General features: G+C 43.9%; 1 pseudogene; it reads right to left on the bottom strand.

The window, feature by feature from the left end:
- Nucleotides 1-13,636: 13,636 nt before the first annotated feature.
- LOC115462145 lies at nt 13,637-15,829 on the bottom strand (annotated as a pseudogene).
- Nucleotides 15,830-16,205: the final 376 nt, after the last annotated feature.

The following is a 16,205-nucleotide window of genomic DNA, read 5'->3' as shown; positions in this document are numbered from 1 at the left end:
CGCTAGAATTACCACCAGTGCCTGTGTTGGAGTGGAAGTAGCTCTGGATTGGCACATGGTAAGCCCTCCGTGGCCTTACCGCTGCTTTGTAAAAGGGCCTCATAATGTTCATTTGAAGTTATAAATGATGGAAAATGCTATTAGAAGAGATAGAGAAGAAAAACAGTCAAATAAGCAAATCAGACAAGCAAACAAAGTGAGACTGGATAAAAATCAATAAAAAAAAGATCATGAATTCTGAAAAAAAGACTCCATATGGCCAGATCACTAAACTGGAAGTACTGCCAGGTGACTGCAGCAGCTCAGCTATAGTTTCCACCTCCAATTTGAGCCATTTCCTGTGCTGAGTCCAGTTACCGCCAGGTTAGTGCTGGAACCCTCACCGTTACCTCAGTGGTTGGTGGTAAGTGCTCCCTCCAAATTAGCCATGCGACAAGTGCTTCACATTTTTTAATTTTCCTTGTATCTACCTATTATCACGAGATTTTATTGAGGAAATACCTCAAGGAGATCTTGGATTTAGCTACCCCTGAAACTATACCAGTTACTTATCAAATAAAAAAATAGGCTTCAAATGGATAAACAAGGAGTGGATCAATTGTAGTTGCAAAAAACACAGAAAGGTGGTATATCAAGTCCCATTTCCCTTTCCCTTCCCTCATTTGAAATTGATCTAAATTTTTATTGAAGATGCTCAAGATGTGATTAATACAAGATCTATTGATCTTGAAGCATTACTTTAAAAAGTAACAAGTGAATTTCTATAGTGCAAAAATTTGTATTTTTCTTGATGTTACCAAAGTTCACAGCTTAGGTGCAAGGCTTTTTTCTAGCTTTGAAGCCAAAAGTTGTGGCTTTAGGTGCTGTATTTTCTTAAAAATTACCCTTCTAAATGTGTTATCACCTTCCAGGGCAAAGAATATATATTTTGGGATTTGTTATAATTAGAACAGTTTCTGAAAGGACAGGAGAATTAAAGCTTTAAAGGTATAGGAGTAAATAGATAAGTTAACACTATAATGTGTAAGGTTAGAGTAGCCTAATTATTTTTCTTGGTTATGTTTTCTTTTGATTATAATTCCATCCTCTCTTGATGTGGACTAGTTGGTTTTCCTGCAATTTATTATTGTTTGTATTATAATAATTGATGAACCTCTTTTTTTACTTCTGTACATTTAGAACAATTAAATAATAAAAAAAGCAATAGTCAATATAAGATCTTTGCAAATTTGATCTTAGAGCTACTGTACCCGTCAGGTTAACCCCAGTTCAGATCTGCCTTTTTTAAAAGCCTACTTTTACTGTTTAGTTCAGATCTACACAAAATTATATTCAAGTTGTGATGGGCATAAGTACATAAGTATTATGGAAATAAGCAGTGGACTTTTTTTTTTTTAGTAAACCATCCAAACCTTTTTAAAACCCCACTAAGATAACTGATTTTACTACATTCTCTGGCAACGAATTCCAGAGTTTAAGTACACATTGAGTGAAGAAATATTTTCTCCCATTTGTTTCAAATTTACTACTTTGTAGCTTCTTTACATGCTCCCTAGTCCTAGTATTTTTGGAAAGAGTAAACAAGCGATTCACATCTACCCGTTCCACTCCACTCATTATTTTAGAGACCTCTATTATATCTCCCCTCAGCCGTCTTTTCGCCAAGCTAAAGATGCCTAGCTGCTTTAGCCTTTCCTCATAGAGAAGTTATAGCATCCTCTTTATCATTTTCATCACCATTCTCTGTTCCATTTCTAATTCTACTATCTCTTTTTTGAGATGCGGTGACCAGAACTGAACAGAATATTCAAGGTGCAGTGGCACAATGGAGCAACACAAAAGCATTGTAATTTATTTATTTATTTATTTGTAGCATTTATACCCCGCTCTTTCCCGCTCAATAGAAGGTTCAACGCGGCTTACAAGGTATGGTACAAAGTATCACAGAGATAACACAGTTATATAGAGTTGGACAGTAGGAGAGACGTGGGGAGAGGCTTGGAGTATGGGTGGTGCTTATGGTGTGGATTAGGTTTGCGAATTAAGTTGGGTTGTTTGGGTAGGCTTGTTTGAAGAGGTAGGTTTTCAGCAGCTTTCGGAAGGGTAGGTGTTCATTGGTTGTTCGGATGTGTCGAGGTATCGAGGTCCTCATTTCTGTTTTCCATTCCTTTCCTTTTTTTTCAACTTTAAATATTTTATTGAATTTTGTAATATAATTCCAACATTGCAATGCAGTGCAAACAACAATTCAATAATGCATTAAGCACTGGACCTGGGCCAGTTAGGACATGAAGTACGTAGCTTATTAAAACTCTCCAACCTCACTTCGCAACGTTCTTTGTGCTCCATGGGGTTTATATAATTCTTACATGAAAAGTCAGATGCTTCAAGCTTTGACACCAGGCCCCGCATATCAACATGCCCCCTTAAACTTACTATTTTCACATGCTAAAGTAACTCCCCCTTCCCACCCACCCCTCCCTGCACCCATCCCCTTCACTCTCTCATTCCCCCCTCCCCCCCTCTGCTAAATAAACTCAAATCAAGACATATCATGACAAAAGTTTGGCTAAGCAGTCTTGAAGTCAGGACCACCCCCTCGTGCGCCGTACCTCTCCATCTCTACGATACGCCATGCGGTGTTCCATGTCTATAAATTGTCCTAGTTTGCTTTTTCAGTCCCCCATTGATGGGGGATCAGTGGTCTGCCGTCTCCGTGCTATAAGACATTTTGCTGCCACAAGCCCCCATCTCATCAATTTGCTCCTCTCCCAGGAGTCACTCTCATTATACAGTCCCAGTAAACACACCGAAGGGCTGCACACCATCGATTCCCCTATCATGGTTACTAAGGCTTTCATTACTGTATGCCAGAATGGAATCAGTTTTGGGCAGGACCATCAAATATGCATAAAAGGGCCCGTGTGTGACCCACATCTCCAACAAAGATCGGAGGCATTAGGGTACATGCACTTAAGTCTCTCAGGCGTATAATACCACCTAGTGAGTACCTTGTAAACATTTTCTTGAACTAATGCATATGTTGATGCCTTTTGGACCTCCCTGCAGATCACCTCCCACGCCTGTTCATTAAAGCTAAAGGGGGAGGGATCATTTCCCCTAAAGCATTTATACAGCAAGGAGATGGGTCTGGGCACCCTCTGCAACAAGCCCCACAAATTTTCCAAGCTTTTCTTCTCTTGTGGACCCTCTCCCTTCCACCCCGTCGCTCTCACAAAATGTTGGATTTGTAGGTAGGGGAAAATGTCACCTTCAAAGAGTCCATACTTGGACCTCAACTCCTCAAAGCTCTTCATCTTTCCCCTCTGCAACATATCTCGAAAACACGAAAGGTCTACCTGATCCCATCTCACAAATGTGGCATTATCTCTCCCAGCCCCAAACTTTGGTTCCCATCTCATAGACACCTGGGTGGACACCTTATCTCCCTGTCCCCAACTCTTCCATAAATTACCTCACATACTCATAAGATGCTTAAGGAATGGATTTTCTATTCCCACCAGCACCCCTCCCATTCCCTCAGTAGTCCACAAATAAGTTTTCAAAGCTCTTTGGGGGCAATATGCTTGCTCCACCTGACTTGCTGGCTTTAACCTCCCCCGTTCCTAATCCAAAACCATTTGAGCAGCCATATAGTACCACTCAATCCTTGGCACCGCTCTACCACCCCTCTCCATCTCTCCCCATATCCCCTGCCCAGCTAGTTGAGGGTTCTTGCCTCCCCATATAAACTGCAGAATATATCTTTGCAGCTGTCGAAGTGTTTGTCTAGGAACCGCCACCGGCAAAGATTGAAACAAGAACAGCAACCTGGGTAATACACTCATCTTTACCAAAGCCATACGCCCCCACAAGGACAGCCACAACTCTCTCCATCTAGAAAGTTCTATCTTAATTTGTTCTATTTTACCATAATTAAGTCTGTAAACACAACTCAGATCTCTAGGGATTTGAATCCCCAGATACCAAATGTGACTTTTAACCCATTTAAAAGCAAATTTACTTCTCAATCTATTTTCTTCCATCTGGGTTAGGGAGATCCCCAATATTTCACTTTTATCCATGTTTACCCTCAATCCTGCCCCTCAATCCTGCATGTTTCTCAAATCCACCAAGTGCATCCAACATTGCCTCCAAAGTTCACTCTGGCTCTGCCACATAAAGCAATAAGACATCAGCAAACAAAGCTATACAATGCTCCCTCTTCCCCATCATAATATCCCGAATATCAGGGTGGTTACGCACCAATTCTGCCAAAGGTTCTTTATAAATGGCAAATAGAAGTGGTGACAGAGGGCAACCCTGCTTAGTCTCTCTACCAATTGGGAAGAATAGGGTATAATGGCCATTAATATTGAGACAAGCTTTCGTTCTGCATAAAGGGCCACCACACACCTGCTAAAATTACCTCCATACCCATACGATTCATAACCTCCCTCAAGAACCCCCAATTCACCCTATCAAAGGCTTTCTGCGTCAATGGCCAGCAATGCTGCCCCTGGTTGTGTCCTCTGTGCCTCCCACAACAAGTGTAGAGTACATCTAATTGTTGTCTCCCTGAAATATACCCATATTGGTCAACATGTATCATTTCTGCAAGACCCTACCCAAACCTATTGGCCAGGATTTTAGCAATATCTTTGCATTTACATTTAACAATGAGATGGGTCTGTAGGAACCACAATTGTGGGGTCTTTACCCAGTTTAGGCAACACCGAAATCCCTGCCTCTAACATATGCTGAAAGGGTTGAACTTAGGACCCAAAAGTGGTGAACTGGATAAGAAACTGGTTGACCGGACAGGTGCAGAGGGTGGTGGTAAATGGAATCCGCTCGTAGGAAAGGAAGGTGAGCAGTGGAGCTCCTCAGGGGTTGGTCCTGGGGCCTATTCTGTTTAATATATTTGTGGGAGATATTGCTGAAGGGTTGGAAGGAAAGGTGTGCCTTTTTGTGGATGACACAAAAATAGCCAAAAGAGTGAATACTCAGGAAGGAGTAGAAACGATGAGAAGGGATTTCCGAACCTTAGAAGAATGGTTGAGGGTCTGGCAGTTAAAATTTAATATTATTATTATTAAACTTTTGGTCTCCAATCTCTGTAGCTGGTGTTGCTATCTATTATTGATGTATCTTTATCAGCAGATTTGCTATTAAAACAGTTGTGACTAAATTCTATTAAATTTTTAATTTTTTTATATGCAGTGCTCAATATTGCTATTGTGCTTCTATACCATATCAAGGCATGCTTGCACAACTGCCCTTCAACATCATAGCACTGTGCCTGCCTTCCTGCCTTCTGACAAAATGGATAAGGTAGCTATGTCCTTATTCAGAAAAACAACAGACAGGAATACTATACTACAGTATACCAGCTGCCACCCTCTACCATTAAAAAATGGTATACCTATGGGACATTCCTCCGGATAAATGCTTATGCAGTGAAGAAGATCAGTTCAAACAACAAGCTTATCAGATGTCCACATAAAGTAATCAGGCAAGCCCGCAAGAGAGCACAAAATGCACAGAGGTAATGGTTACTGACACCTCGGACTATGGATCATAGAGCATGGAGAGGCACACACTGTATATTACTCATACAGAGATACCAAAATTACCAGCATAATTTATAAACACTGGCCGATTCTACAGTTTCACTCCCAGTTCAAAGAGAAACCACAGTTAGCATATAGATGAGCTAGAAATATGGGAGAGATGCTATCAGTATTTAGAAATATGGACCCTAGCCCAGACCATCATGGGGGGCATAAACGCTGTATGAATTGTCTATTGTACACACTTCATGGAAACAGAATATATTATCAACCCAGTGACGGCAGTAAATATATTTGAGATATAACACCGATGTAACTCGATGCAAGTAGTGTATGCTATTCAATGCCCCTGTAAGAAGTGGTACATTGGGCAAACTAAACGTAAGATTAAACAGCGAGTGGCAGAACACCTTAGCAACTTACATTTAAAAAAATCAGAGACACCGCTGGTAGCGCATTGGATTGCCTCAGGACATCAAGAATCAGATTTGCAGTGTGTAGTGTTGACCCCAGCTACATTAGTGTGTGTGTGTGGAGGGTGGGGGGGTGACATTACAGCTTTGTTAATCCAGATAGAACAAAAGTACATATTCAGATGGAATACAGTTCAGCCTAATGGACTTAACAAGGAAATAGATTGGCTAGCAGCAGGACATCATTGAGACTAATTCACATTAATGAACAGGCATAGAGGTTAAATGGAAGCCCTTTGGGCATGCGCCTGGTTCGGGAGAAGCAAGGAGGAACTTGACATGGAATCTCTCCCTGGTAAGACCACAAATTGGATATTCAAACAACATTAAAATGCCATAGATGTAAATCAAGGTTTAAAGGTGATATAATAAACTCAGAAGAGTTAACAATGGCATTACAGGATTGCGATGTGTTAGATACATATAGACACTTTGAGGGGCATAATTGAACGAAAACGCCTATCTCCAAGGACGTTTATCTCCGAGAACGGGTCCGTGAAGGGGCGGACCGAACCGTATTTTGGGAAAAAATAGACGCCCATGTTTTATTCAACAATGTGTGAGCTGGGCGTTTTTGTTTTTCAGCGATAATGGAAAATGAAAGCGCCCAGCTCAAAAACGAATAAATCCAAGAACATTTATTCGTGGGAGGGGCCAGGATTCGTAGTGCACTGGTCCCCCTCACATGCCAGGACATCAACCGGGCACCCTAGGGGGCACTTTTACAAAAACCAAACAAACAGGTAAAAGAGCTCCCAGGTGCATAGCACCCTTCCTTGTGTGTTGAGCCCCCCAAATCCCCCTCAAAACCCACTGCCCACAAGTCACACCATTACTATAGCCCTAAGGGGTGAAGGGGGGCACCTACATGTGGGTACAGTGGGTTTGGGGGGGTTGGACGACTAATAAGCATTAAGCAGCACAATTGTAACAGGTAGGGGGGATGGGCCTGGGTCCACCTGCCTGAAGTCCACTGCACCCCCTAACAACTCCCCAGTGACCTGCATACTGCTGCCAGGGAGCTGGGTATGACATTTGAGGGTGAAAATAAAAGTTGTGAAACATCATTTTTTGTGGTGGGAGGGGGTTAGTGACCACTGGGGGAGTCAGGGGAGTCATCCCCGATTCCCTCCAGTGGTCATCTGGTCATTTAGGGCACTTTTTGGGGCCTTATTCGTGAAAAACAGGGTCCAGGAAAAGTGTCCTAAATTCTAGCTAAAAAACGCATACTTTTTTCCCATTATCAGTGAAATGCGCCCATCTTTGTTCGGCAGATAACCACGCCCCAGTTCCGCCTTCGCCACACCTCTGACACGCCCCCATAAACTTTGTCCGCATCCGCGATGGAGTGCAGTTGAAAACGTCCAAAAATCGGCTTTCGATTATACCGCTTTATTCGTTTTTGTGAGATAAAACGTCCATCTCCCGATTTAGGTCGGAACTTGGGCGTTTTTTCTCGTTCGATTATAAGCAGGTTTGTGTTTTATAGTTTTGTAGATAAATTCCCTTGAAGACGCTGTCATGGTGAAACGTAGCTTCACATCTGACTTCAGGTTGGGAACAACAAAGGGATACAGCTCTTAACATGAGTGTTGAAAACACATAAACACTGCACTGGGGTGAAATACCAACTGCAGCAGCACAACCAGCCTACAGCACTGAATAAGAAACACCTGAAGTTAAGTGACATTTACTCTACTTTAGAGCCTATTGTTCAATCAATTAAAGAGACAGACTCATTTTGTCAGAAGGCAGGAAGGCAGGCACAGTGCTATGATGTTGAAGAGCAGTTGTGCAAGCATGCCTTGATATGGTATAGAAGCACAATAGCAATACTGAGCACTGCACATAAAAAATTAAAAATTTAATAGAATTTAGTCACAACTGTTTTAATAGCAAATCAGGTGGATAAAGATACATCAGTTAAAATTTAATGCCAAGAAGTGTAGAGTGATGCACTTGGGTGCAAAAACCCAAAAGAGAGATACTGGATAGGAGGGGAGAGATAGTAAGCTCGACTCAAGAGAGAGACCTTGGGGTGTTGGTGTCTGAGGATCTGAAGGTAAAGAAACAATGCGACAAGGCCATGGCCATAAGGATGCTAGGCTGCGTAGACAGGGGCGTAACCAGCAGAAGAGAAGGAGGTGTTTGATGCCCCTTTACAAGTCGTTGGTGAGGCCTCACTTGGAGTATCGTGTTCAATTTTGGAGGCCGCATCTTGCTAAAGATGTAAAAAGACTGGAAGCGGTGCAAAGAAAAGCTACAAAAATGGTATGGGATTTGCATTTGCAAACTGTATGAGGAGAGACTTGCTGACCTGAAACATGTATACCTTGGAAGAAAGGAGAAACAGGGTGACGTGATACAGACGTTCAAATATTTGAAAGGTATTAATCCGCAAATGCACCTTTTTCAGAGACGGGAAGGGTGGTAGAACTAGAGGACATGAATTGAGTTGAAGAGGGGCAGACTCAGGACTAATGTGAGGAAGTATTTTTTCATGGAGAGGGTGGTGGATATGTGGAATGCCCTCCCGCGGGAGGTGGTGGAGATGAAAACGGTAATGGAATTCAAACATGAGTGGGATAAACACAAAGGAATCCTGTTTAGAAGGAATGGTTCCGTGGAATCTTAGCGGAGATTGGGTGGTGACGCCGGGTAATTGGGAAACAAAACGGGAACTGGGCAGACTTCTACGGTCTATGCCCTGATCGTGTCTGAATAGATAGGGATGGGCTGGAGTGTAAATCTTAAGAAGCTTCGACGTTAGCTTCAGAACTTAGTACAAGAACAGTGCTGGGCAGACTTCTACGGTCCGTGCCCTGAGAAAGGCAAGGACACATCAAACACAGGTATACATATAAAAGTATCACATACCATGTAAAATGAGTTTATCTTGTTCGGCAGACTGGATGGACCATACAGGTCTTTATCTGCCGTCATTTACTATGTTACTATGTTTCTATGAGTGTCACATGTATGATTATCTCCCAGTTGGTGAGAGGTCATATGTGTATGCTTGATGCAAAGAGCTCCCATCTCTCAGAGAATGAGTCCATTCTCTTGAGGCTAGAGTAGCAGACTTGGAGGAGCTGAAGGAGACAGACAGGTACATAGAGGAGGCCTACAGGGACGTTGTAGAGAAGTCCCACCTCCAATCTGGCAGCCTCTGTGCTGCCTTGGAGACAGGAAGGCCTTCTAAAAGGAGAGCATCACCTTGGTGCAGCTGGAAGTAATCCTGTAGTCAGGACCAGTACACCAGGGAATGCAAAATCCTCTTGCATTGAGGATGTGTGTCACGTCTGTGGCCGTGACAACCCTCAGACTTACCCTGTTTCTGGGAGTCAGTGTCTGTGCTGGCTTCTGCTTGTCTCTGTGTCTGTCTCTGTCTTAGTTTCTCTCTGGCTCTGTGTGCTGATTGCCCTACTGAACCCCACCTGTGTGGGCTATGCCTCTTCCAAGATGGCTGCCGCCGACTCCTCTATGCCAGTATCCAAGATGGCTCCGCTGAGCTGACTTCTCTGTGTGTCAAGCCTCTGTTTGGATGCAAGGTGATTGCTGCAGCTGTGCCTCTGGTGTGGAAGGGCTTTATTAATCACTTAGAGACTACAGCCCTTGCCTTTGCATCTCATCTAAGGGCCCTGGTGTGTAGAGTGCTCTGTACACTGCTTCAGTGTTTGCTCTGTGTGAGTTTCTATGTTTGACTAGATAGCTTGGGCACAGTTTGCTTGTTAGCCTGTGTATAGCTCTGCTAGTTCTCTGTGTTTGTTCCTAGTGTTAGACTAGCCAGCTTAGGCACCCCGTATAAGAGGCTTGTCGTCGACTTCCGCTTGTTGTGGAGCCCACCCTCCCGCCCCGCGCATTTTCATCTTTTATTTCCGTGGCAGCGACGTCAATGAAGAAAAAGACTACAGGCTCGCCGCCAGCTTCTCCCCTTCTCTCTGCTCTTGCGAAACAGGAAAGGCATCACGGGACACTGTGTGCAGATGAGAAGGGAGAAGCTGGCGGCGGCCTGTAGTCTTTTCTTCATTGACGTCGCTGCCACGGAGTGTATGGAGGTAAGCTCGCCCCTTTAGCCCTCCCCAAACAGTTGGGCTACCGACCGTCTATGCTAGCCAGCTTAGGCACCGTGGTGGCTTGTTAGCCTGTGTATAGCTTTGCTAGTTCTCTGTTTTGTTCCTAGTGTTTGACTAGCTAGCTTAGGCACCGTGTGGCTTGTTAGCCTGTGCATAGCTTTGCTAGTTCTCTGTGTTTGTTCCTAGTGTTAGACTAGCCAGCTTAGGCACCGTGTGGCTTAGCCTGTGTATAGCTTTGCTAGTTCTCTGTGTTTGTTCCTAGTGTTTGACTAGCTAGCTTAGGCACCGTGTGGCTTGTTAGCCTGTGTATAGCTTTGCTAGTTCTCTGTGTTTATTCCTAGTGTTTGACTAGCCAGCTTAGGCACCGTGTGGCTTGTTAGCCTGTGTATAGCTTTGCTAGTGCTCCGTGTTTGTTTCCAGTGCATGACTTGTTAGCTTGGGCACAGCCTTGTTGTTAGCTGGGGTATAGCTTTACAAGTCTCCTGAGTTTGCTCTGTGTATGTTTCCAGTGTATGACTTGTTAGCTTGGGCACAGCTTTGTTGTTAGCTGGTATATAGCTTTACTAAGTCTCCTGAGTTTGCTCTGTGTATGTTTCTTGTGTATGACTGGTTTGCCTGGGTATAGCGTTCCTATTAGCCTGGGTACAGTTTACTAGTCATTGTGTTGAAACCTGCCGACTGCCAGAACCCGGACAGTCCCTGCCTGTCTGCCTTGCCTTCCCCTAGGTGCCAGGGGCACTCCTGGATCTTCATTCCTGCTGTTCCTGCTTGCAAGTTCCAGTTCCGGGTTTTCCTGTAAGTCCTACCGGCTGCCAGAACCTGAGGGCTCAACCCTCGGGGAAAGGTGGTCAAGCGTAGGTGAAGCCTAGGTCCAGGGGGTTCCAGTCCAGCGGGTTCCGGTCCCGTGGGTTCCTCTCCAGTGTGTTCCAGTCCAGTGGGTTTCACTCCTGTATGTTCCAGTCCAGTGGGGCCAATCCAGTGTGTTCCAGTCCAGCGGGCCCCACTCCAGTGCGCACCCGTCCGGTGCATTCAGTTCTGTGTATCCTGTGTGGAACCCCAGTCTGGGGGTTCCGGTTCAGTTTTGTCTCATCTCTACCTTGGAGGTGATCTTGCCTGCCACTACCGCTCCACGGTAGTGGCCCATGGGCTCACGAACCCAGTGCTCCCGGGGAAGAAGCCTGACAGTGTGCCAGGGTCCTCGAGCACGCGACAATGTGTCTCCAGGAACTACTTCCCAAAAGGAAAAGGTTAGAATGGCTGTTCCAGTTGGTTATTTGATTATTAGGCATGTAGATGACTGGGTGTGTGGTGGACGTGAGGATCGCCTGGTCACTTGCCTGTCTGGCGGACCTCAAACTTCACCTAGATAGGATTTTAGATAGTGCTGGGGAAAAGCTGGCTGTCATAAGTACATAAGTATTGCCATACTGGGAAAGACCAAAGATATACATGTGGGTACCAATGACATAGGAAAATGTGGGAGGGAGGTTCTAGAAGCCAATTTAGGGTCTTAGGTAGGAAGCTGATAGGGCATCCCATATCGAGGGTTGCAAAGAGACCATAGTAGATCAGGTTTCCTTCAATAAAATCAGCAAAAGATTGCAAATTAACACTGTCAACTACTGAGCAAGATGTAAACAGGAACAACAACATAGGGGCCCTTTTTACTAAGGTGCACTGAAAAATGGACCTGCACTGGGTTGCACGTGTATTGGACGCGTGTACAGGACCATTTTTCAGCACGCCTGAAAAAAGGCCTTTTTTTTTTTGGCCGAAAATGTACTTGTGGCAAAATAAAAATCAGCTTGTGTCCACCACCGATGGACTTAGCGGTAAGGTCTCACGTGTTAACCAGGCAGTAATCATCAGCTCACGTACACTATTGATCACTGCCCAGTTAGCGCCACATGATAGAAAATAGCAATTATTTTCTGCTGTGTATTTTGGACATGCATCAAAATTTGAATTACTATCCATGGCACATGGTAGCCGGGTGGTAGTTCTAATTTGAGGCACGTTTTTACGCACATAACTCATACACACCTTAGTAAAAGGGAACCATAGTTTGAAATGTCTATATTTGAATGCCAGAAGTCTATGAAATAAGATTGGAGAGTTAAAATATATTGCACTAAATGAAAAATTAGATATATTAGGTATCTCTGTTACCTGGTGGAAGGAGGATAACCAGTGGGGCATTGTCATACCAGGGTACAAATTATACTATAGTAATATGGTGGATTGAATTGGTGGAGGGGTAGCATTGTATGTTAAAGAGGGCCTTGAATCAAATAGATTGAAAATTCTGCAGGAAACAAAACACATCTTGGAATCCCTATGTCTTGAAATTCCATGTGTAAAGAAGAAAAGGATAGTGAAAGGAGTATACTACCATCCACCTCACCAGGATAAACAGACAGATATAGAAATGATATCAGAAATTAAGGAGTCTAACAAACTGGACAACACAATAATAATGGGTGATTTCAATTACCCTGATATTGATTGGGTAAATGTTACATCAGGGCATGCTATGAAAGTAAAATTCCTTGAGAAAATCAAGGACTGTTTTATGGAGCAGCTGGTACAGAAGCCAACAAGAGAAGGAAAAATTCTAGTCCTTAGTGGAGCACATGATCTGGTGCAGGAGGTAATGGTGCTACGGCTGCTTGATAGTGATCATAATATGATCAGATTTGATATCAGCTTTGGAGTAAGTTCACACAGGAAATCCAATATGTTAGCATTTAACTTTTAAAAAGGAGACTATGATAAAATGAGAAGAACGGTGAAAATAAAAACTTAGAGAAGCAGCTGCAAAGGTCAAAAATTTCCACCAGGCATGGATGCTGTTCAAAAATACCATCCTGGAAGCCCAGGCCAAATATACTCCGTGTATTGAAAAAAGAGGAAGGAAGACCAAACGACAGCCGGCATAGTTAAAAAGTGAGGTGAAGGAAGCTATTAGAGCTATAAGAAAATCCTTCAGAAAATGGAAGAGGGATCTGACTGAAAATAATAAGAAAGAACATAAGGAATGACAAGTCAAATACAAAGCGCTGCAGATCTTTCAAAGGAAAATTTGGCTGTCTAGATTATGTGTTCATTCTCAGAAGAAATTTTTCATTGAGATGAGCTTTACTGAATTACATTAGTAAGGACAAAACATTTAAAATAGTGGCACTAAAATCTTAACTGGGAAGCACCATTTAGAGAGATTGTTAGAATATTTATAATGAATATGCATGAGATATGTATGTGTGCAGTGGAGACAGTGCATACAAATATATCTCATACATATTCATTATGCATATCTTGAAAATCTGATTGACAAGCACTGCCCCAAGAGAGGTTTGAGAACCCCTAATTTAAAATATTCAGTGTACAACTATACACAGTAACCCTCCAAATTAAATGCCTACATTTTGACAAAGAATAATCTTCTTGATTAAAACTGATAACTGTTAATGGAACACTCTAAAGGTAGAGGAGGAAGTTTTTGCACTGGTCTGTATCACTGTGTGAGAGGGAGCTCATTATCCTGTAGACAGTAATAATCTGCAGAATCATCAGCTTGAACTCCTCTGATGGAGAGAGTATAATCAGTACCAGATCCACTGCCACTGAGGCCTAGATGCACAAAACTCTAACAACCCTTTAATGACCCTCTAACGACAAAATTTGCGGCCGTTGCATGCATTATAGGCCTTTTTCTGAAGCCATTAGCAGATAACGAAAACGGAATGCAAACCAGAAACTACCATTGAAATGTGGACAATTCGCTATGCACTAACCATACCGACGATTCTAACGAATCATTTAACGTGACAAATTTAGCGAGCTCTCAGACCTGTCGTTCAGGCCTGAGCTGTCATCTCCCCGCTCCCTCCTGCACCTTAAAAATGCAAGCTGGCATGTAAAAAAAAAAAGTTATATAAAAACGTAAACCGGTAGTTCCCCACTTCCCCCTGCACTAACCAAAAAAAAAAAAAAAATTCAAATAGATCGGGAGGGGGCAAAGGCGCTCGTCAGGAGCGTCCTGTATGGGCGCCCTTGCCCCCCCCCCGAGATCGCCGCTGTTCCCCGCTTCAGCCACAACACAAACATGTGGCTCCCCACTTCCCCCTGCACTAACCAAAACATTAAAAAAATCCAAATAGATCGGGAGGGGGCAAAGGCGCTCGTCAGGAGCATCCTGTATGGGCGCCCTTGCCCTCCCCCCGAGATCGCCGCTGTTCCCCGCTTCAGCCAGTTTTAATAAAAACAAATCTCCAAATTTTCTCATCCCCGGTCCCCCTCCCTTCCTGTGTTTCCTGTCCAATGCTCCAGGGCTCCACCTCCCGCCATCCTCCGCCTCCGCCCCCATTCCCTGCCCCCTGGGATCATCGCCGCCTCTCCCACCCTCCACCGGACCCCCCCTACAGATTACCGTCCCGTGCAGCGCCTCTCACCTGTATGCGAAGGTGCTGCATGGGATAGAACATCTGATCGCCAATTGCTTCTCCCTTCTCCGACGTTGTTCCTGGGCCCACCCTCCATTGACGTAAGTTACCTACGTAGATAACGTAGGTAACTTACGTCAATGGAGGGCGGGCCCAGGAACAACAGACCCACGGAGAAGGGAGAAGCAATTGGCGATCAGATGTTCTATCCCATGCAGCACCTTCGCATACAGGTGAGAGGCGCTGCACGGGACGGTAATGCGGAGGGGGGGGGGGTCCAGTGGAGGGTGGGAGCGGCGGCCACGATCCCAGGGGGTGGGGCACGGGGGCAGAGGATGGCGGGAGGTGGAGCCCTGGAGCATTGGACAGGAAACACAGGAAGGGAGGGGGACCGGGGATGAGAAAATTTGGAGATTTGTTTTTATTAAAACCGGCTGAAGCGGGGAACAGCGGCGATCTCGGGGGGAGGGCAAGGGCGCCCATACAGGACGCTCCTGACGAGCGCCTTTGCCCCCTCCCGATCTATTTGGATTTTTTTAATGTTTTGGTTAGTGCAGGGGGAAGTGGGGAGCCACATGTTTGTGTTGTGGTTTTTTTTGGATGTTTGTGGCATGCGCAGAGCAGCCAGCATAACGCTTGGCTGCTCTGTGCATGATTTAGGGGCCGATTACGACGGGGATTGCGATTCAGTGATACATTGTACTTCTGGATACCGCAACGAACATGTTTGACCAGTTTTTTTGGTGCATGCTTCGGTTTTTCAAAATCGTTAAGGACTTTAACGATTTAGATTTTGTTACATTTGTTTGATTCATCTGGGCCTGAATCACTCTGGGGTCCCAGTATAGCGGTTAGAGGTTCGATAGATAATAAGCTTTGGAGCCTGTCCAGGTTTCTGCTGGTACCAGTGTAAATCAACTGTGCTAATACTTTTACTGGATTTACAGCCAATGGTGACTGTGTCTCCAACAGACACTGATAAGGATTCTGATGACTGAGTCAGCACAATCTCTCCACTGGAATCTGGAGATAAAAAGAAAGTTCAAAAGACACAGAAAATACAGTCCAGAATGAGTGAAAACAATTCAAAATATGCATTTACAAGTTGTAGCTAATACTAGTAATGCAAGTTACAAAATGTGACACAATAATCCATGTAATAATTTTTAAGTTTAATAATATGTAATTGGTTTTTTTTCAAATTTATTACCAGAACTCCATAATATCAGCATCCAGACAAACTGAGTCTGTGACACCATCTTCATTATTCTGTGTTAGGAGCTTTTCAACTCTTATCCTTCATGTGATAAAACTTTTATAAAGGTATAGAGCAACGAGGAGAAACATCTGCAGAATAATATGCAAAATATCTGATCTATGCAAATTTTACTTCCTCTAAGTCAACCCTGTAAATGCCTCAGAGAATAAAGAATGTGGTGACAAATTGAGGATCCCTTTTACTAAAGGGCTTCTTTTACAAAGCGATTCCAGCATAGCAAATGAGGAAGCCCATAGGATTTGAATAGGCTTCTTCTCATTTACTGCACAGGAATCACTAGTGTGGCTTTGTGAAAGAAGTCCTTCGGGTCTCTTTCATCAAGTTACGCTAGCGGCTCCCCTGCAGTAATGCTGATGGAGCCC

The sequence above is a fragment of the Microcaecilia unicolor genome, chromosome 2 (genome assembly GCF_901765095.1).
Source record: "Microcaecilia unicolor chromosome 2, aMicUni1.1, whole genome shotgun sequence".
Taxonomy (NCBI): domain Eukaryota; kingdom Metazoa; phylum Chordata; class Amphibia; order Gymnophiona; family Siphonopidae; genus Microcaecilia; species Microcaecilia unicolor.
This window is presented reverse-complemented; position numbering and strand designations above follow the sequence as displayed.